At 37.8% G+C, this 21,379-nt stretch overlaps 1 protein-coding gene across 4 annotated transcripts in view; it reads right to left on the minus strand.

The window, feature by feature from the left end:
* Nucleotides 1-21,379, minus strand: part of ACSL3 (acyl-CoA synthetase long chain family member 3) — an 83,557-nt gene that overhangs the window by 54,260 nt on the left and 7,918 nt on the right. Inside the window, exon 2 of one of the 4 annotated variants that reach the window (XM_022567800.3) lies at nucleotides 7,884-7,940. The exons of the other annotated variants lie outside the window; for them this stretch is intronic. The gene's annotated coding sequence lies outside the window, so the exon portion shown is untranslated. The remainder of the gene's footprint in view (nucleotides 1-7,883; nucleotides 7,941-21,379) is intronic. 4 annotated transcript variants of the gene reach the window in all.

The following is a 21,379-nucleotide window of genomic DNA, read 5'->3' on the forward strand; positions in this document are numbered from 1 at the left end:
GGGAGTGGCAAAACCGCTGCTGTCCCCATCTCCTTGCAAACTTATAATCTGCATCATTTTCACTGAAATACAAATGAAAATACTCTGAATAATTTCTCTCTACTGCACGACTAAACGCACAAGTAACACTTTCTGCTACCAGCTGAATGTGGACTACTGGATCAAGTAAGTGATGAAATCCTGAAGGCCATCAAAACTTGTCTACTCTATAAAATATTTAAGTATGAATCACTAGAATCATGGATAGAACTTCCCTTTTTTTAATCAGTATAACTGAACATCAAGAAAAAGAGTAATCAACTTGCTGTGAATCTGTAACATAGATTTAAAACACTACTGAATAGCAATGACAATGAATCTAAATTTATTCACATACAATTCTACTTGTTAATATTCTCTTTTAAATTCTACATGTCATTTTTTTGGGGGACTACTAATAAGTAGGATTAAAATAAAACCCAAATCAAAATCTGCTTCTCCAAATGTCTTAAGGAGTTTTAAATGCTTCAATCTAACAACTACACAAAGGGTACGCACACAAGTGAATCAGGTCAATTTTTACATCATATCTTAAGTCACAAAACTTCTGAATATGAGTAGTTCCCAAATGTGAAGAGGTGGAGTTCTAAGTTTTATAATTCAAGACACTGGGTTTCTCAAATAGTCCATGAAATTCTATTTACTTCATAATACAGTTAACCTACATAAAATGATGAATTTCTTTTCCTCTTTTTGGATACCTGATCAAGTCTAGGCAAAATTATGAGAGACAAAGTTACCTTTGTCACTCTGCCACAGCACCTTTTTCTCCATGCACTGTTTCCCTCCCCCACCCTAAACAGATGGACTAAACTTCCAAAACCACTTCTTTCTCTACCCCAATCTAGCTGACCCTCAATAAAGGCAACACTAATTGCAGTCATTTATATAAACGCTTTACTCTTTAATAACTGTTGTTCAGTACACAGTAAATTAACTTTGCGATTTTAATTCCAATGTAAATCTAAATTATGTTGATCTATTCTTAGCTAGAAATTTGAAGTTTGGGGTTTCCAAAGAATTTCCCTTTTATGTTCGCTAAAATAAATCTGTAGAGAAAATAACAGTGTTCCAATATATTTAGTCACTTCAAAGCATTCTTCATTTAGCCAAGTATATCGCTCAAGAAGATGCAGGCAAAGAAATGTCTAAAGTAAAACAAAGGCACACCAATGGGCAAGGTATTTGCCTTTCTCCATCATACCTGCTTCATTAAAAGATGGTAACCTTGGATATGCACGTAAAAAGCCTAGAAGGACACACTCCAAATTGGTAAGGGGTAACCTCTAGCAAAAGAAACTGGGGACAGGGAAGATTCCTTTTACTTACACACTCTTATACTGTTTACAGTTTTTACTAATAAACATTCTTCATGTAATTTCTTAAAATCAGTAGAAAATGTAAAATCAGTAAACAGTTGTGGGCAAAGATTCTGAAATGATCTTCTGAAATAGAAGATAAATGTCAACAATCATGATTCTAAGAGATAAAACGCTTATTGCTCTTATATTTGCAAAGCACTTAAACAACACAGACTCTTCCTTATAACGGTTCTAACCAACTTTACCCTCACTTCTCAGAATGCTAAAAACTTCCTGGACACATGATCCTTAAATTCTTTCCCCAAAATTTCACAAACTCTAATTCACTTCAGAAGTCACAGTAAGTAAAGAATAAAACGATGCTATATTTTACCCCATGACAACTAATTAACAGGAAGATCTTGCTACAGGTTAACAAAAACTCCACTGCTGGACACATGCGGATGCAGTGGGCGCGGGCGCAGGCGCAGGCATACGACGTCTATACTCCATGTGAAGTCAGGTCTTCCGGCACTTGAGGATCCACGGAAAGCGAGTTTTTGAACGCCTACAATGCAATGGTATTCATTTCACTTTCTAAACCTGATAACCAGGTGGTAGAAGATATGCTTGCTCTTCAGGGCACAGTTCATCCGGGTGGCTGACAGAGTCTTGGTGCTCCAGCTGGGTGCCAAGCCTGAGCCTCTGAGGTGGGAGAGCCGAGTTCAGGACACTGGTCCAGCAGAGACCTCCGAGCTCCACATAACATCAAATAGCGAAAGCTCTGCCAGAGATCTCCATCTCGATGCTAAGACCCAGCTCCACTCAATGACCAGCAAGCCACACTGCTGGACACTCCATGCCAAACAACTAGCAAGACAGGAACACAGCCCCATCCATTAGCACAGAGGCTACCTAAAATGGTAATAAGTTCACAGACACCACAAAACACACCACTGGACATGGTCCTGCCTACCAGAAAGACAAGATCCAGTCTCCTCCACCAGAACAAAGGCACCAGTCTCCTCCACCAGGAAGCCTACACAACCCACTGAACCAACCTTACCCATTGGGGACAGACACCAAAAACAACGGGAACTACCAACTTGCAGCCTGCAAAAAGGAGACCCCAAGCGAGGAAAGTTAAGCAAAATGAGAAACAGAGAAATACAAAGCAGATGAAGGAGCAAGGTAAAAACGCACCAGACCAAACAAATGAAGAGAAAATAGGCAGTCTACCTGAAAAAGAATTCAGAGTAATGAGACTAACGATGATCCAAAATCTTGGAAACACAATGGACAAAATATAAGAAACATTTAACAAGGACCTAGAAGAACTAAAGAGCAAACAAACAATGATGAACAACACAATAAATGAAATTAAAAATTCTCTAGAAGGAATCAACAGCAGAATAACTAAGGCAGAAGAATGCGTAAGTGACCTGGAAGATAAAATACTGGAAATAACTACTGCAGAGCAGAATAAAGAAAACAGAATGAAAAGAATTGAGGACAGTCTCAGAGACCTCTGGGACAACATTAAACGCACCAACATTCGAATTACAAGAGTCCCAGAAGAAGAAGAAATAAAAAAAGAGACTGAGAAAATATATGAAGAGATTACAGTTGAAATCTTCCCTAATATGGGAAATAATCAAGTCCAAGAAGCACAGAGAGTCCCATATAGGATAAATCCAAGGAGAAACATGCCAAGACCATATTAAATCAAACTATCAAAAATTAAATAGCAAGAAAAAATATTAAAAGCAGCAAGAGAAAAGCAACAAAAATAACATACAAGGGAATCCCCATAAGGTTAACAGCTGATTTTTCAGCAGAAAATCTGTAAGCCAGAAGGGAATGGCAGGACATATGTAAACTGATGAAAGAGAAAAACCTACAACCAAGATCACTCTACCACGCAAGAATCTCATTCAGATTCGACAGAGAAATTAAAACCTTTACAGACAAGCAAAAGCTAAGAGAATTCAGCACCGCAAAACCAGCTTTACAACAACTGCTAAAGGAACTTCTCTAGGCAGGAAACACAAGAGAAGGAAAAGACCTACAATAACAAACCCAAACAATTAAGAAAATGGTAAGAGGAACATACATATCAATAATTACCTTAAATGTAAATGGATTAAATGCTCCAACCAAAAGACATAGACTGACTAAATGGATACAAAAACAAGACCATATATATGCTGTCTACAAGAGACCCATAGCAGACTTAGGGACACGTACAGACTGAAAGTGAGGGGATGGAAAAAGATATTCCATGCAAATGGAAATCAAAAGAAAGGTGGAGTAGCAATTCTCATATCAGACAAAATAGACTTTAAAATAAAGACTATTATAAGAGACAAAGAAGGACACTACATAATGATCAAGGGATCAATCCAAGAAGAAGATATAACAATTGTAAATATTTATGCACCCAAACAGGAGGACCTCAATACTTAAGGCAAATGCTAACAGCCATAAAAGGGGAAATCGACAGTAATACAATCACAGTAGGGGACTTTAACACCCCACTTTCACCAATGGACAGATCATCCAAAATGAAAATAAATAAGGAAACACAAGCTTTAAATGATACATTAAACACGATGGACTTAATTGATATTTATAAGACATTCCATCTAAAAACAACAGAAGACAATTTCTTCTCAAGTGCTCATGGAACATTCTCCAGGACAGATCATATCTTGGGTCACAAATCAAGCACTGGTAAATTTAAGAAAACTGAAATCTTATCAAGTATCTTTTCCAACCACAACGCTATGAGACTAGACAACAATTACAGGAAAAAAATCTGTTAAAAAAAAAAAACACACACATGAAGGCTAAACAATACACTAAATAACCAAGAGATCACTGAAGAAATCAAAGAGAAAATCAAAAAATACCTATCAACAAATGACAATGAAAACACGACGAACCAAAACCTATGGGACGCAGCAAAAGCAGTTCTAAGAAGGAAATTTATAGCAATACAATCCTACCTCAAGAAACAAGAAACATCTCAAATAAACAACCTAACCTTACAGCTAAAGCAATTAGAGAAAGAACAAAAAAACCCCAAAGTTAGCACAAGGAAAGAAATCATAAAGATCAGATCAGAAACAAATGAAAAAGAAACAAAGATAACGATAGCAAAGATCAATACAACTAAAAGCTGGTTCTTTTGAGAAGATGAACAAAATTGATAAACCGTTAGCCAGACTCATCAAGGAAAAAAGGGAGAAGACTCAAATCAATAGAATTAGAAATGAAAAAGGAGAAGTAACAACTGACACTGCAGAAATACAAAGGATCATGAGAGATTACTACAAGCAACTACATGCCAATAAAATGGACAACCTGGCAGAAATGGACAAATTCTTAGAAAAGCACAACCTTCCCAGACTGAACCAGGAAGAAATAGAAAATATGAAAAGACCAATCACAAACACTGAAACTGACACTGTGATTAAAGATCTTCCAACAAACAAAAGCCCAGGACCAGATGACTTCATAGGCGAATTCAATCAAACATTTAGAGAAGAGCTAACATCTATCCTTCTCAAACTCTTCCAAAATATAGCAGAGGGAGGAACACTCCCAAACTCATTCTACGAGGCCACCATCACCCTGATACCCAAACCAGACAAATGTCACAAAAAAAGAAAACTACAGACCAATATCACTGATGAACATAGATGCAAAAATCCTCAACAAAATACTAGCACACAGAATCCAACAGCACATTAAGAGGATCGTACACCATGATCAAGAGGGGTTTATCCCAGGAATGCAAGGATTCTTCAATATGCGCAAATCAATCAGTGTGATAAACCATATTAACAAATTGAAGGAGAAAACCCATACGATCATCTCAGTAGATGCAGAAAAAGCTTTTAACAAAATTCTACACCCATTTATGATAAAAACTCTCCAGAAAGTAGGCAAAGAGGGAACTCACCTCAACATAATAAAGGCCATATATGACAAACCCACAGCCAACATTGTTCTCAATGGTGAAAAACTGACACCATTTCCACTAAGATCAAGAACAGGACAAGGTTACCCGCTCTCACCACTCTTATTCAACACAGTTTTGGAAGTTTTAGCCACAGCAATCAAAGAAGAAAAAGAAATAAGAGGAATCCAAATCAGAAAAGAAGAAGTAAAGCTGTCACTGTTTGCAGATGACATGATACTACACACAGAGAATCCCAAAGATGCTACCAGAAAACTACTAGAGCTAATCAATGAATTTGGTAAAGTAGCAGCATAAAAAATTAATGCACAGAAATCTCTTGCATTCCTATGCACTAATGATGAAAAATCTGAAACAGAAATTAAGGAAACACTCCCATTTACCACTGCAACAAAAAGAATAAAATACCGAAGAATAAGCCTACCTAAGGAGACAAAAGACCTGTATGCAGAACACTATAAGACACTGATAAAAGAAATTAAAGATGATACAAACAGGTGGAGAGATATACCACGTTCTTGGATTGGAAGAATCAACATTGTGAAAATGACTCTACTACCCAAAGCAATCTACAGATTCAATGCAATCCCTATCAAACTACCACTGGCATTTTTCACAGAACTAGAACAAAAAATTTCACAATTTGTATGGAAACACAAAAGACCCCGAATAGCCAAAGCAATCTTGAGAAAGAAAAACGGAGCTGGAAGAATCAGGCTCCCTGACTTCAGACTATACTACAAAGCTACAGTAATCAAGATAGTATGGTACTGGCACAAAAACAGAAATACTGATCAATGGACCAGGACAGAAAGCCCAGAAATAAACCCACGCACATATGGTTACCTTATCTTTGATAAAGGAGGCAGGGATACACAGTGGAGAAAAAACAGCCTCTTCAATAAGTAGTGCTTGGAAAACTGGACAGCTACATGTAAAAGAATAAAATTAGAACACTCCCTAACTCCATACACAAAAATAAACTCAAAATGATTAAAGACCTAAATGTAATGCCAGACACTATAAAAGTCTTAGAGGAAAACATAGGCAGAACATTCTATGACATAAATCAGAGCAAGATCCTTTTTGACCTACCTCCTAGAGAAATGGAAAGAAAAACAAAAATAAACAAATGGGACCTAATGAAACTTAAAAGCTTTTGCACAGCAAATGAAACCATAAACAAGACCAAAAGACAACCCTCAGAATGGGAGAAAATATTTTCAAATGAAGCAGCTGACAAAGGATTAATCTCCAATATTTACAAGCAGCTCATGCAGCGCAATATCAAAACAGCAAACAACCCAATCCAAAAATGGGCAGAAGACCTAAACAGACATTTCTCCAAAGAAGATATACAGATTGCCAACAAACACATGAAAGAGTGCTCAACTTCATTAATCATTAGAGAAATGCAAATCAAAACTACAATGAGATATCTCACACCAGTCAGAATGGCCATCATCAAAAAATCTAGAAACAATAAATGCTGGAGAGGGTGTGGAGAAAAGGGAACCCTCTTGCACTGTTTTTGGGAATGTAAATTGATACAGCCACTATGGAGAACAGTATGGAAGTTCCTTAAAAAACTAAAAATAGAGCTACCATATGACCCAGCAATCCCACTACTGGGCATATACCATGAGAAAACCATAATTCAAAAAGAGTCATGCACCACAATGTTCACTGCAGCTCTATTTACAATAGCCAGGACATGGAAGCAACCTAAGTGTCCATAGACAGATGAATGGATAAAGAAGATGCGGCACATATATACAATGGAATATTACTCAGCCATGAACAGAAACGAAATTGAGTTATCTGTAGTGAGGTGGATGGACCTAGAGACTAGAGTGGCATGGCCATATATACACTACCAAACGTAAAACAGATAGCTAGTGCGAAGCAGCCACATAGCACAAGGAGATCAGCTAGATGCTTTGTGTCCACCTAGAGGGGTAGGATAGGGAGGATGGGAGGGAGATGCAAGAGGGAGAAGATATAGGGATATTGTTTATGTACAGCTGATTCACTTTGTTCTACAGCAGAAACTAACACACCATTGTAAAGCAGTTATACTCCAATAAAGATGTTAAAAAACAAACAAAAAACAACAACAGAAAATCCACTGTTTTACTGGCCTTCAACCTACAATTTCTGTTAAAATGTCCAGTTTGAAATTTTAAATAAAACACAAATTTCAAAGGACCATCACGTGTTGACATGGTGCTACCAGTCTAATTAGTGCTAAACTTTGCCAAATAAAGAGGATACTGAGGTTCAAACTTTTGCAGAGATGCTTAGTGATATTCAAATTGAGGAAAGGAAGGTTAAATATCAATAATATTGCTGAATAACATGGCTCAACGTTCCAATGGGCTTACATGGAATTAAAATTAGTGTAAAAGCTACTTTCTCATAACTTTCATAATTCTACAATCACAAAATGGAGAGAAAATAATTTTTTCTTTGACAGTTTACCCACACTTGGTTTTAACTTAATACATTTTACACCTAATAATAGAAACTTTGTAGTTAAATAAAATTAAACATTTTACCAGTTGACAATGGTAGGAGGTACTAGTGCCTTCAAATATGTGCTTTTGTTTCAATACCTGTCAAAACAAACACATGAAGGCAAGCATTACTACTCCTCATCTGGTTAATCATAGAGCCAAATATCAACCTTTTCCTGGAGATATCTCTATCTCCAAACCTCACGGGAAAATTTCTGTTGAGTTTTTCTGGAAACATCATCTATTATACTAGCAAATGACATTTTATCGTGTAAACTTTTACCAAAAAATCATGTTGTATATACCACTACACACCTATTAGTATAACCAAAATCCAAAATACTAACATCACTAAATGCTACAAGAATGCAGAGCAACAGGAACTCTCATTCACTGCTGGTGGGAATGCAGAATGGTACAGCCACTTTGGGTGACAGTTTAGCAGTTTCTTACAAAACTAAACATACTCTTACCGTATGATCCGGCAACTGATCTCCTTGGTATTTACTCAAATGAGTTGAAAATGTATGTCTAGACAAAAAAGCTGCACACAACTGTTTATAGCAGCTTTATTTGTAAATGCCAAAATTTGGAAGTAACCAAGATGTCCTTCAGCAAGTGAATGTGTAACTGCTACATCGAGGCAATGGAATGTTATTCAGCACTAAAAAGAAATGAGCCATTAAGCCATGAAAAGATAGAGGAAACTCAAATGGAGATTACTAAGTGAAAGAAGTCAATCTGAAAGGTTACATACTATATGATTCCAACTATATGACATTCTGGATAAGGCAAAGCTACGGAGACAGGATTGGGACTACTGAGACAGCAAAATGTTGCCTAGGGTTAAGGAGAAAGAAGGGATGAACGCGCAGAGAGGATTTTCAGAGCAGTGGAACTACTCTGTACGATACTATAATGGTAGATATACGACATTACATATTTGTCAAAATCCATGGAACGTACAACACCAAGAGTGACCTCTAATGTAAACTGAGGACTGTGCGTGATAACAATGCGTCAATGTAGGTTCATCGATTGTAATAAATGTACCATTCTGGTGCAGGACGCTGAAACCGGGGGAGGCTGTGCATATGGGAGAACAGGGGATACATGGGAAATCTCACTACCTTCTGCTCAATTTTGTTGTGAACTTGAAACTACTCAAAAAATAAAGTCTACCTTTTTAAAAAAGGTAGATCCAAAACTTTTATAAAGTATGTTGAGTTTTTTCACTCACTGTTACGATGGTCAAGGAGAATTAGTTAAGTTTTATAATAGTATTTCACTGTATATACCATACTTTTGTATATCATCTCAATGATTTTCTCAATCACTTTCAAAGCAGATAGGTTAGGAATCACTACAGTTACTTAAAAAAATATATTAACATCAGCCCAAACTCACAGAGCTAGTAAGTAATGGTTAAGTATTTTGAGTCAAAATTCAGCACACCACTGCCTCACTATTAATTTCCTCATTCGCTACAAGGCAGCCAGATGTACTTTAAAAGGGACAGGCGTTAAAACCAGATATATGTGGGTCCAAAATCCCGGCTCTGTTTTTTAATAGCTATGATTCTAGACACATTCATTCATTTCTTCATTCATCTATCCATCTGTCCATGGGGAGTGAGGGGGGCATCTTATCAATTTACTTATTTCTTGTGCCAGTTTACTCATTATGTAAGTGAAGACAGCAACAACATATATGAACAATACATATCCATATTTGTCGAATTTCTATAAATAGAAGGCAACGCAATAGAAAAAATGGGCTATGTACATTCAGAGAAAAAATCCAAACGCCTATTAACTTTGAAAAAACAGGTCAACATCACTAGTTATCCAGGAAATGCAAATTAAAACAATATAATTTTCCCCTATCCGATTTCTTTTAATGAAAAAAAAAATCACAAGTATTGGCAAGGATATAGGAAACAAGATTGCTCTTGGCATTATTAGGGGAAGTGCAGCCGCTTTGGAGAGCAATTTGGCAGCAAAAGCTAAAAATGTAAATTCCTATGACTTAGTGAATCCCTTCTGAGTAATTTGCCCTGGAGAAGGTTTGACACAGGTGCATGCTTACTTTACCTTGTTTTGTTTTCTAATATGACAAGTCCTAGTATTCAATTGACCCTCAATAACTGTTGAATCTCTTCAACAAAGATTTAATGATCCATTCATTTTTGGCCAAGGAGGCAAGAAGAGAAGAAACTGCAGGCAGTAATAGTATTTGGAAAAGCAGAGGTATTTAAGAAAAGGGCAATTTAAGAAAACTCTAAGTATTTGTTGTAGGCTGATTAACGACCTCAAAGGTATCAGGTCCTAATCCCTGGAACCTGTAAATGTTACCTTATTTGGAAAATGGGTCTTTGCAGGTGTTATTAAATTAAGGCTTTTGAGATGGGGAGACAATCGTCGATTACCCAGTGGGCCCTAAATGCCATCAGAAGTGTCCCTGTAAGACAGAAGCACTAGATTTGACATACACAGTGAAGATGAAGCAAAGAGATTTGAAGACGCTGGCCTAGAAGCCTCGAGTGGAGCAACGGACTGCAGCAGTCCCAGAAGCTGAAGAGGCTAGAAGAGCTAGAAGAGGCGGGCACAGCTTCTTCTCTAGAAGGAGGGAGCTCAGCCCTGGCAACACCTTGATTTCAGCCCAGTAATGCTGATTCAAACTTTTAGCTTCTGTTAACTATGAGAATAAATTCCTGTTGTTTTAAGCCACCAAGTTTGTGGCATGACAGCAGCTCTAGAAAACACTGTACCTCACTGCCACTGCCCTGTGTGCCACGCTAAGTGGTTTAGACATTATCCAGATCTCTGAAGACCCATTCAGATTTTTATGCAAGTGAATGGGATAATCAGATCTGTTTCATACTGTTAAATCTAGTGCCAATGTTTAGAATGTATTGATGGAAAAAAACTAGAAACAGGAAGATGTATCAGAACCAAAAATCCAGACAGAAGATAAAGCTCTAGATCACCAGATATTTGAGGGAAAAAAATCACAGTGAGAGATGAAAACAAAAAGTGTGTGTGAGGGTGGTATGAAATGGAGATAGACAATGTAGGAAACACTTTAAATATGCGTATGTAATTAATATTCTCAAAGGGATAAAAGAGACCATCTTGTTGATGAAACAAGAATATTATGGTATACAGAAGGACTGAAAATAAGAAAAAGCTCTTGGAAGTTAATAACACCTGAAAATAAAAGTCAATAGATGTATTAGAAAATGAGGTTGGGAGTATTTTCCCAGAAAGGAAAGCAAAAGCAATGAAGTAGAGAACAGGAGGTTAAAAAGTTTTTGTTTTTCTAATTGGGTGTCAAATTAATCCCAAAGACCAAGTTCCACTAAAAGGAGTTTTAGAAAAATGAAGAGGTAAAAATTACTGAAGTATTCTGCGATAAGATATCGCAGAGCTGATGAACACTAGTCTTCAAATTGAAAGGGCCTGCTGAGTACTGAGCGGATGAATGGGGGGAAAAAAATTAACTGAACTCTCAACACAGCCTTGTGAATTCTCAGAGCACCAGGTATAAGAATACCCTAAAAGCTTCCAAAAAACAAAAACCAGGTCACTTACAAATAAGGTGGGTCTATAATTAATCAACAAAGAAGGATATTTTGGGGAATAAAAGCATGTACTAGTGTAAGATAAATTTGAAGGTATTCCAGACAAACCAGGATGTATAGCCACCCTTCCTATAAAGGAATAAGAACCATACCGGCAGCAGATGTCTCCACAGTACTGGACGCTAGAAGGCTATGAACAATGCCTTCAGACTTTTTTTTTTGCGGTACGCGGGCCTCTCACTGTTGTGACCTCTCCCGGTGCGGAGCACAGGCTCCGGACGCACAGGCTCAGCGGCCATGGCTCACAGGCCCAGCCGCTCCGCGGCATGTGGGATCCTCCCGGACCGGGGCACGAACCCGTGTCCCCGGCAGGGGAACTCTCAACCACTGCGCCACCAGGGAAGCCCTGCCTTACAGACTTTTGAGGGAAATTTTAATCCAGAACTCTACTCCCGTCTACATTCCTGATCAACTGCAGGTAGAATAAAGACATTTCCAGACACGCACGGACTCAGAAAATTTAATTCCACAAACACACTCTGCCAAGAAATTACTTTAAAAAGTCTTCCACCGTGTGCGTACACTCTTTTGATAAAAGTTAGAGATAATTTTTAAGCCAGAATTGGTCTAAGTTTTGTAATCTACTTCATAAGAGCTATATCCCACAGCTTAAGTAAGGGGTCAGTCCCACAAGACTGTTCCCCACTTGGTAGTTACAAGTTTCCAGCCAGCTATAAATAGGGATTCCCACAAACCCCTCCTCAGGTTCAATAACTTACTAGGATGGCTCAAAGAACTCAGGAACACTCTTTACTTATGTTTTCCAGTTCATTATAAAGCATACAACTCAGAAACAGACAAACGGAAGAGATGCACAGGGCAAGGGATGGGGAGGAAGGTATGCAGCAGAGCTTCCAAACCCTCTCCAGGTGTGCCGCCTCCCCAGCACCTGGACAGAAATGCTCACCGTCCCAGAAGCTTACTGAATATCCCCTTGTTCAAGAGTTTTTATAAAGCTCAGTCTCCAGCCCCCTCACTCCTTGCAGGAGGTCGGTGAGTAGGGCTGAAAGTTCAAACCTCTAATCACTTGGTCTTTCTGGCGACCAGCTCCATCCTGAGATGCTCTAGGGACTCCATCCTAAGTCACTTCATTAGCGTAAACTAGGGTGTGATCCAAAGGAGCTTTTACGAATAAAAGGTACTCCTAACAATCAGGAAATTCCAAGGGTCTCAGGAGCTCTGTGCCAAGAGTGGGGACAAAAACCTTATATACCTCTTGTATTATACTACAGAACTCTATTATTATCATTATTTATATTAACAGTTTAAGTGGGACAGAAAGGTGTAATCATGTCAGTATATGTTTTTTTTAAGTATTTAAGAAAAATAAATATTATTAACTTTTGCCAAAACAGCTAATTTCTCCCTCCCCCAACCCCTACCTCTGGCCAGCTACCAATCTGTTCTCTGTATCTATGACCTTAGCTTTTGTTTGTTTGAAGATTCCACATAAAAGAGAAATCACATGGTGTCTATCTTTCTCTGAGTTATTTCACTTGGTATAATGCCCTCAAGGTCCATCCATTTTGTCAAAAATGGCAGGATTTCATTCTTTTTAATACCTACTATTCCACTGTGTATATATACGTCTTCTTTATCCATTCCTCCACTGATGGACACCTTAAGTTGTTTCCGTATCTTGGCTATTATAAATAGTGCTGCAGTGAACATGGGGATGCACATATCTTTTTGAATTAGTGTTTTCATTTTCTTCAGATAAATATCCAGGAGTGGAACTGCTGAATTATGTGTTAGTTCTATTCTCAATGTTTTGAGGAACTTCCATACTGTTTTCCATACTGGATGCACTGATTTACATCCCCATCAATAGTGCACAAGGGTTCCCTTTTCTCCACATCCTTGTCAACACTGTTATTTCTTGTCTATTTGATAACTGTCATTCTAGCAGGTATGAGGAGATCTCTCATTGTGGTTTTGATTTGCAATTCCCTGATGAATGATGATGTAGAGCATTTTTTTCACTCATCTGTTGGCCATCTGTATGTCTTTGGAAAAATATCTACTTGGATCTTCAGTCTATTTTTCAATCGGTTTTTGTGGTTGTGTTGTTTTTTGTTTTGTTTTGTTTCTGCTGTTCAGTTGTATCAGTTCTTTATATATTCTGGATATTAGCCCCTTATCTGATAGATGATTTGCAAATATTTTCTCCCATTAAGTAGGCTGCCTTTTTTGTTGATGTTTCCCTTGCTGTGCAAAAGTTTTTTAGTTTAATGTAGTCCCACCTGTTTATTTTTGCTTTTGGTGGCAGATTCAAAAAATTATCACCAAGACCTGTCAAGGAGTTTACCACCTATGTTTTCTTCTAGGAGCTTTATGGCTTCAGGTCTTACACTCAAGTCTCTAACCCATTTTGAGTTAATTTTTGTTTACGGTATAAGATAGCGGGTCCAGTTTTATTCTTTTGCATGTGGCTGCTCAATTTCCCCATCACCGTCAATTATTAAAAGGAACTTCTTACTCAGAAACAAAAGAAAACGTCAACTTAATAAAAGCATATCAGAAACCAATAGCAAACATCAGACTCAAATTTCCATTAAAGTCAGGAATTAAGACAAGGAGGCCAGTTGTGACTATAATTATTTAACACTGTTAAAAAGGCTCTAGCCCTGTAGTCATTAGCCACATGGAGCTACTTAACACTTGAAGTGTGGCTTGTCCAAACTGAGATGTGCTCTAAATGTAAAATACACATGGACTTGCAAAGACTTAGTATGAAGAAAATGTAAAACATCTCATTAATCATTTTTATATTGATTATATGTTGAATATACTGGATTAAATAAAATATATTAAAGTTACCTGTTTCTTCTTTACTTAAGATACCTACTAGAAATGTAAACTACTACAGATATGGTTCGCATTTGTGGCTCTAATTGCATTTCTTATGGACAGCACTGCAGTCTAGACAATGCAATGATGAAAAAAAGAAATGAGGAATAGGAATACTGGAAAAGGAGGGACACAATAATCACTGTTGGCAGATAATTAATGTCTGACAAGAAAATCCAAAAGAATCATCTGAAAATTATCCAACCAGAGAGAAAGTTCATTAAGATATCTGGATACTAGGTAGACAACAAAAACCAATCATTTTCCTATACAGTAGTAATAACCAGTTAGAAAATAAAAAGGGAAAAGATTTTATGTGTGTGTGTGTGTGTGTGTGTGTGTGTGTGTGTGTGTATATAATACTACTGATAGACACTAAAAGACTTGCATACATGGAAAGACAGACTAGGTCCCAGGTAGAAAGGATAACTGTAACTCCACCAAAATTAACCTATAAACCAAATACAATCCCAATCAAAATCCTATTAGGACTTTGTCAATTTTGTATGGTTAGTTGATGTACTAGTTCCAAGGTTTATCTAGAAGAAACATTTTAAGATTAACTAAGAAAATTTGAAAACAAGAATACTTAGCCCATACCAGCCTATTAGATGCCAAAACTCACACTAACTGTTCTGGTACAGAATTGTAAAAACTAGAAATAGTCACGGGACATTTACACTTAATGATGGTGGCGTTTCAGATCAATGAGTGAAGGATAGATTATTCAATAAATTAAACAGCATCAAAGTAAAACCAGAATTGAGCCAATGGCTGAATGTGAGTCCTAGAAAGATGAGGAACACATCCCTGAAACAAACAATCAGCCTAGCAATACCTCTCTTCCACAGCTCCCATGTCCCAAAAAGGATCTGTTCCTACGTCTTTTTTCTCATTATAAAACCATCTCCAGTGCTATCACGGTAGCCTACACAGCCCACACTGCCTGGCCTACAGCTCTGTCGGGAAGAGAAGCACTGGTTTCGTTTGAACTACGCCACTTCACGCCCATCTCTACCCCAGCTGACTACGGCAAACACAGGCATCCACAGGGATCCAGGAGCCTATGACCAGTGAGTCCTGTAACGAAAGCACTGATGTGTTGGTTCACTAATATTCTCTCTAGAACCCGGAACTGGGATTGAATTAAAAGAATTTGATAGAATTAAAAGAAACTGAAAGGCCTGCCAAAGTAAACTCATTCTTTAAGATTCAGCTGAAGCCTCCACGTGAAGGCCTCCCTGGTCCCACAGACAAGAGCTAACTCAGTCCCCCTGTGCCCCGTTTCCACCCTCCACTCCTGCCTGACACACAGAGGCATGAAGGGGCAGAGAATAAGGAATCACAAGTAGCTTGAGATAGTTGGAACACAGGAAATTGAGGGAAGGTAGAAATGAAAATGGAATAGAGGAGTATGTTGCAGAGACAGGTTTTAATAAGCAAGGCACTTGACCAAATTTGTTTTTTCAGAATGACTACTTGGGTCAACAAACAGAACAAACCACAAAAGGTTCCCGGTATGTAGTTATTACAATAGCCCAAGCAAAGGATGATGAGGTCCAGGGTTTAGGGCAGTAGATACAGAAGTAGGAGGACCAACTGCAGAGACTTTTCTGAGGTAAAGCCAATAGGATGTGGTGAGATGTGAAGATTAATCTTTGAAGATTAAAGTCAACACTTCTGGAATATTGGATGACTTGCAATAGATATGAGGAATACAGGAAGAAGAACAGATACATATGAGTACGTGAGTACAGAGTAGGATATTAAGTCTGTGGAAATGGCCAGAAAAGATAGTCACAATATTGTCAGAAATACAAGACTGGGGCTCCAGACAGAACTGAAGATGTAGATTTTAGAATCATCACTGACTCTAACCATATTAGAGTTGAAACCATGGAATCCCTCAAAAATAGTATACTCAGTTATAAGATAACAGGATTAAAGACAGTTACTATAAAAGCCAGCTAGAAGGGTAAAGAAACCAAGAGCATGTCCTAGAAGCCGAAGGCAGACATAAGGGTCAATGAGGGCATGGTCAGGAGTGTCAAAGGCTACAAGTGGTTATGATATTAAAGTACAACAAGCAGCTGGCCTGGCCCGAGACAATCCATCATACTTTCTTGCTTTCTTTATCACATAATTTTTAAATTATATCTATACCTATTACTCAACCAGTGAGCTACTCAAATGCATATCAAAAGCAAGTCTACTCTTTCAGAATTCCTGAGCTCCCACTAAATAAGCGTACACTGGTCATTTTGATGTCAGGTTTTTGGCCTTCCAAAATTTTTCTGGTATTATGCTCAAATCTTTCAACTCAATTTAATAAACATTTACTGAGTATCTCATGTTCACTGTTGTGCTAGGTGACAGGGATGCAAAGATGGATTCTAACAACAAATATGAGTATCTTCTATGTGCTGGGCACTGGATGTGCATCAGTAAATAACAAGTATCCCCGTCCTCAGAGATGCTTACTTTCTACGTTAAACAGCTACTCTCCCTTAAAGGAGCCCAAAAGAAACACATTATGTTTTAGACTTATCTAAAAAGAAAAGATAGCAAATACATTTATTTCATAAAGCAATTTGAAATTGAGAGCATGAAACACAAAACTGTAATTAATCACCTATAGTTAACAAGCCTGTCCTCTGGCATCATACAATATAAACAAACATTAAGTTAGACATACACAGAGCCAGCTCTCAGTTATCTGTGGGTAAACTACCCATGCATATCAAGAGCAATTCCCTAACACTGACTCACTTTTCTGGGTTATGTCCCACCCAAATTTCTACCATGTAATCTTCTAACACTGAGATAATGTAAGAATATACAGTTTAAAACTTTCACAAAGTAACTCAAATCATTACCCATGCCAGATTTACTATGTCTACCATTTTTCAAATGAACTTGCAGAGACATGCTCCCTAAATCTGATACCCTTCATTTCCCAGAGCCAAATAACCCAAGTTCTTCAACCCCATCCCCAATTCATCTATATATAATGCTGCCCCCAAACTAGTAAGCCTCCAAGCATGGGCCTAGCTTTTATCTACTAGCTCATGGTCTCTAAACTTTAAGGATCACAACAAGCCCCTTTTGGTAAAACTGCTGGCATTCCAAACATGTGTACCTTTAACATTGTACATATGTGTTATTGTTCTAGCATACTATAAACACCACAAATCATGCATAAAATATGGACATTTTTTTTTTAATTCTAACGTTTTCTTCCAGCACTGCAGAGATGACTTGCATGCACACCCCAGAGCACAGGTAACACTGCAAGACAGAGACCATCCTTATCTTAAAGAAATTGACGCTTGGAGGTAATCTGCTGTGGTTGCAAAACTAAAATGAGGTGGAGTCAGGTTTGGGAATTCAAGTGCCAATGTGGTCGTAAAGCTCAAGCCCTGCATCACTCCCCTCTATCACACCAATCTCACTCCTTATACTTGGGGTCCCATGAGCTCCCCTCTCTGACCTCACACCTCACTCCCAACCAGCTACTACCTCTCACAACCCTCCCACCTCAAGATGTTGGAGAAAACAGGTATTCTTTTTATGCCTCAGAAAGTGATTCACAAATAAACATTTTGAATTCCTAAGGAGACTACTATGCAGCAGAGTCTAAACAGGCATCAGGTTAGAAGTCAGGCCTAGTTTCAGAGTCAATGATGAATACAAATTCCTAGACTCTAACACACTAGCAATGTGGAAAGTTTCAGTACGAAAGGAAAATGACTTACGGAAGTATTGTGAATATGTAACAAATAATAATTCCGTGTATTATGGTCCATGTGGTATAATTGCAATTAATGTCAAGTACAGTGCTAAGGTTAATTCATTCTGGTTCATTCTGGTTTTCCATGGAACTAAAATAAACTCCTTACTTCATTTTAGAAAGAACTAAACTACCCCAAGCTTCCCCCAAACAGGAGGTAATAAGTTCAGAGATCAAGTCAGTTTCCAAAGAGAAGAGAAAGATTTCTGATTGTTTTAATGTTACAGTAAAAAAAAAAAAAAGCCAAAGTCAGGGTCCAGAATGAGGATCACTTCAATCCTGATGAAAGTAAAATAAGTAAAAAATAAGAAACTTCTCTGGTTGAAGTAGGAACTTTTCATAATTCTGGCCAAAGTGATAACCGAGTATTTTATAACCTAGAAACAGCAATGCAGAAAAATGAACTGTTTTATGCCTACAATACCAATTTAGAAGACAACATTCTAAAGGTTACACCTATGCAGCAGCCAGTGCAGTTAGTATCTAATAAAATCCATACAAATACCCCAGTGAATTACAAGTAATAAACACACACAGAGGGGGAAACACACAAAGCTAACTGATAAAGTTTCAAAGAAGCCTAAGAAAGAAATGTGGCAGAAATAGAAAAAGTCCTAAACCAAGAAAAAGGAAGAGGTGGAAAGGGAGGTAAAAGAAAAAGAGCACTGATGGAGAAGCAGCTCACAACAGTGTTGAGCAAGGTTTACAGACAAGGAAACTGAGCTCCACGAAGGCTAAACGGCATGGGCAGTGCCACACTGACAGTCAAGCAGCAGGGTTAGAAACAACTCGGGCCAGACCCTGAATGCTCCTCCTGTAACAACTCAGAGCCCACATGGTTCTCTTCACTTGCTGGCTGCCCAGTGTCCCTTCCTATTCCTACTACCTTTCATTCATTCAACAATTACAGCTGACCCTTGAACGCGGGGTTTAGGGGCGCCAACCTTCCATACAGTCAAAAATCCGGATATAATTTTATAGTCAGTCCTCTATACCCACAGTTCCACATCCAGGGATTCAACCAACTTTGGATTGTGTAGTGCTGTAGTACACATTTAGTGGGGGGGGGGGGTGAATCCACAAGTAAGTGGACCCGCACAGTTCAAACCCATGTTGTTCAGGGGTCAACTGTACTTCCTGAGTTGAAGGAATCAATAAATAAATGAGTCTTAGGCAAGGTCTTTAATTGTCTCTGTCCTCCAAATCTCTGGTGTTTTTGCTTCTCCGCAGGGATGTGACTTATCCTCACAGCTTCTCTAGTCCCCCGGAACAGGTGATTTCTCAATTTTATTTGTCAACCTTGCTCTTCCCCAACTGCCCTGGACATCCCCATTTGAGTTCCTCTACCTCAAACTCAACTATTTTTTCAAATCCAATCTTGCTCAGCTGACTCTTGGCTACCCTGGCCAACATGACCTCTCTGACCTCTGTACTGCTCACTCAACATTAACCACATCTTTTATGTATCTTGAACACTCTCATCCTTAAGGAATTAGTATTCCTTAGTCCCCTTTAAGTGATGTATGCTTTTTACTTACATGATGGGTTTGGTCACATGCTGGACTCAGAATACCTTGTTACTTCTTACCAAAAAACTGCTTCTGAACGACAGAAAAAATCAAAATGCAACAAAAACAAGAAACAAAGAGGCACAAGGAAACTTTTGGAGGTGATCAATATGCCTATTACCTTGACTGTGGTGATGGCTGCACAGGTGTATGCATGTCCAAACTCAAGCTGTATACATTAAATATGTGCAGATTTTTATATATCAATGAAAGGACAGAGAAAGGAGGAAAGAGAAAAAAAGGAAGAATAGAGAAGAAAGAAAAGAGGAAAAAAGAGAAGACAGAGGGAGGCAGAGAAATAACTAACAACTAACATATGGGTCAACCATGTACCCTAAACTACTACCTGTCATCTCCCTCAATCCTTGTGATAGCCCTGCAAAGTAAGCACATCTTTATGTTACAGAAATTGAAATGGAAGGCTGAGAAAGGTTAAGGAATCAGATCAAATTTACACAGCAAGTTTTACCCACATATATGGCAATGATTCCTTCGCCACTCAACACAAAGTTGATGACCTAAAACAGTATATTTAGAAATGCTACCTGAACCATTATCGAGGTCATATTCAAAAGATGTTTAAAACTAATACGGAGATTCTGAAGTTACCCGACTGAGAAGTACACCATGTCAACCTACTTTCAAGGTGCTTTATATACACTTGCAGAAAACTAAAGCACAAGGTAAATCCTAAATTACTGATGTTAAAATATAACAAAATCTACTTAACGTCCCTCAGTTTACAGTTTACTATTTACAACATCTCTTCCCGATCTCCATTAACCAGAGGTTACAATACATTAGACATTTCCTTGAAGTGTATTTGTCTATGTAAGGATGACGCTGCTTCAAAAGGTAAGGCAATAACAAAAAGTGAGTGGATGAACTTAGAAAATACTGTATATTCTAAAAATAAATAAATTTAAAATAGTTAATATTTACTGAGTGCTGACTATGTGCCAGGAACTTATCTCATATAAATCCTGACAATATATAGATTTTCTTATTATCCGTTTTTTACAGAAGAAATTGAGGCACAGGGAGGTTAAATAAGCTGCCCAAGATCACACAACTAATAAGTCAGAATTCAATTCCAAGAAAACGTAACTCCAAGTCCATGTCCCTACCCACCAAAATTACAATGGAAAAAGGCACATTTTAGAGGAAAATTCTTAAACAGGCACTCAAATACAGAACTGGCTAAATCAAAAGTAGATTTATAAAAATTTCCCAAAAGGAAGGACACATGTGAATTATCCCTACAGTCATTTATGGAATTTAAAATGAAACAATATTAGATACGTATCTGCAAAATTATCTACTAAGAACAAAAAGGGAAATAAAAATGAAAGTAAAACAATTTTAAAGTAAATTAGCTAAACTGAGATGTACCCACAGTCATGAAACTCAACTGATGAAACCACATAGATTAAGTGATACTGACTGAAAAAAAAGGATGCTGCATAAGAATACATACAATGCCATCTATATCAAGTTTAAAAATACATAAAACAATACTGTACACTGTTTAGGGATACATCCATATGTAGTAAAATTGCAGAGCAATGGATATGAATAACGAACACCAAATTCAGATTAGTGGTTAACTAGAGGATTTGGGGGAAGGAAGTGGGTTTCTTTAACTGGATTAAATAGTACAAAATATTTCTCAGACATACAGAAAGCA

This window comes from Delphinapterus leucas, chromosome 8, assembly GCF_059928025.1.
Source record: "Delphinapterus leucas isolate spDelLeu-1000000601 "Yukka" chromosome 8, BTC_Dleu_Yukka2, whole genome shotgun sequence".
In the NCBI taxonomy this organism is placed as follows: Eukaryota; Metazoa; Chordata; class Mammalia; order Artiodactyla; family Monodontidae; genus Delphinapterus; species Delphinapterus leucas.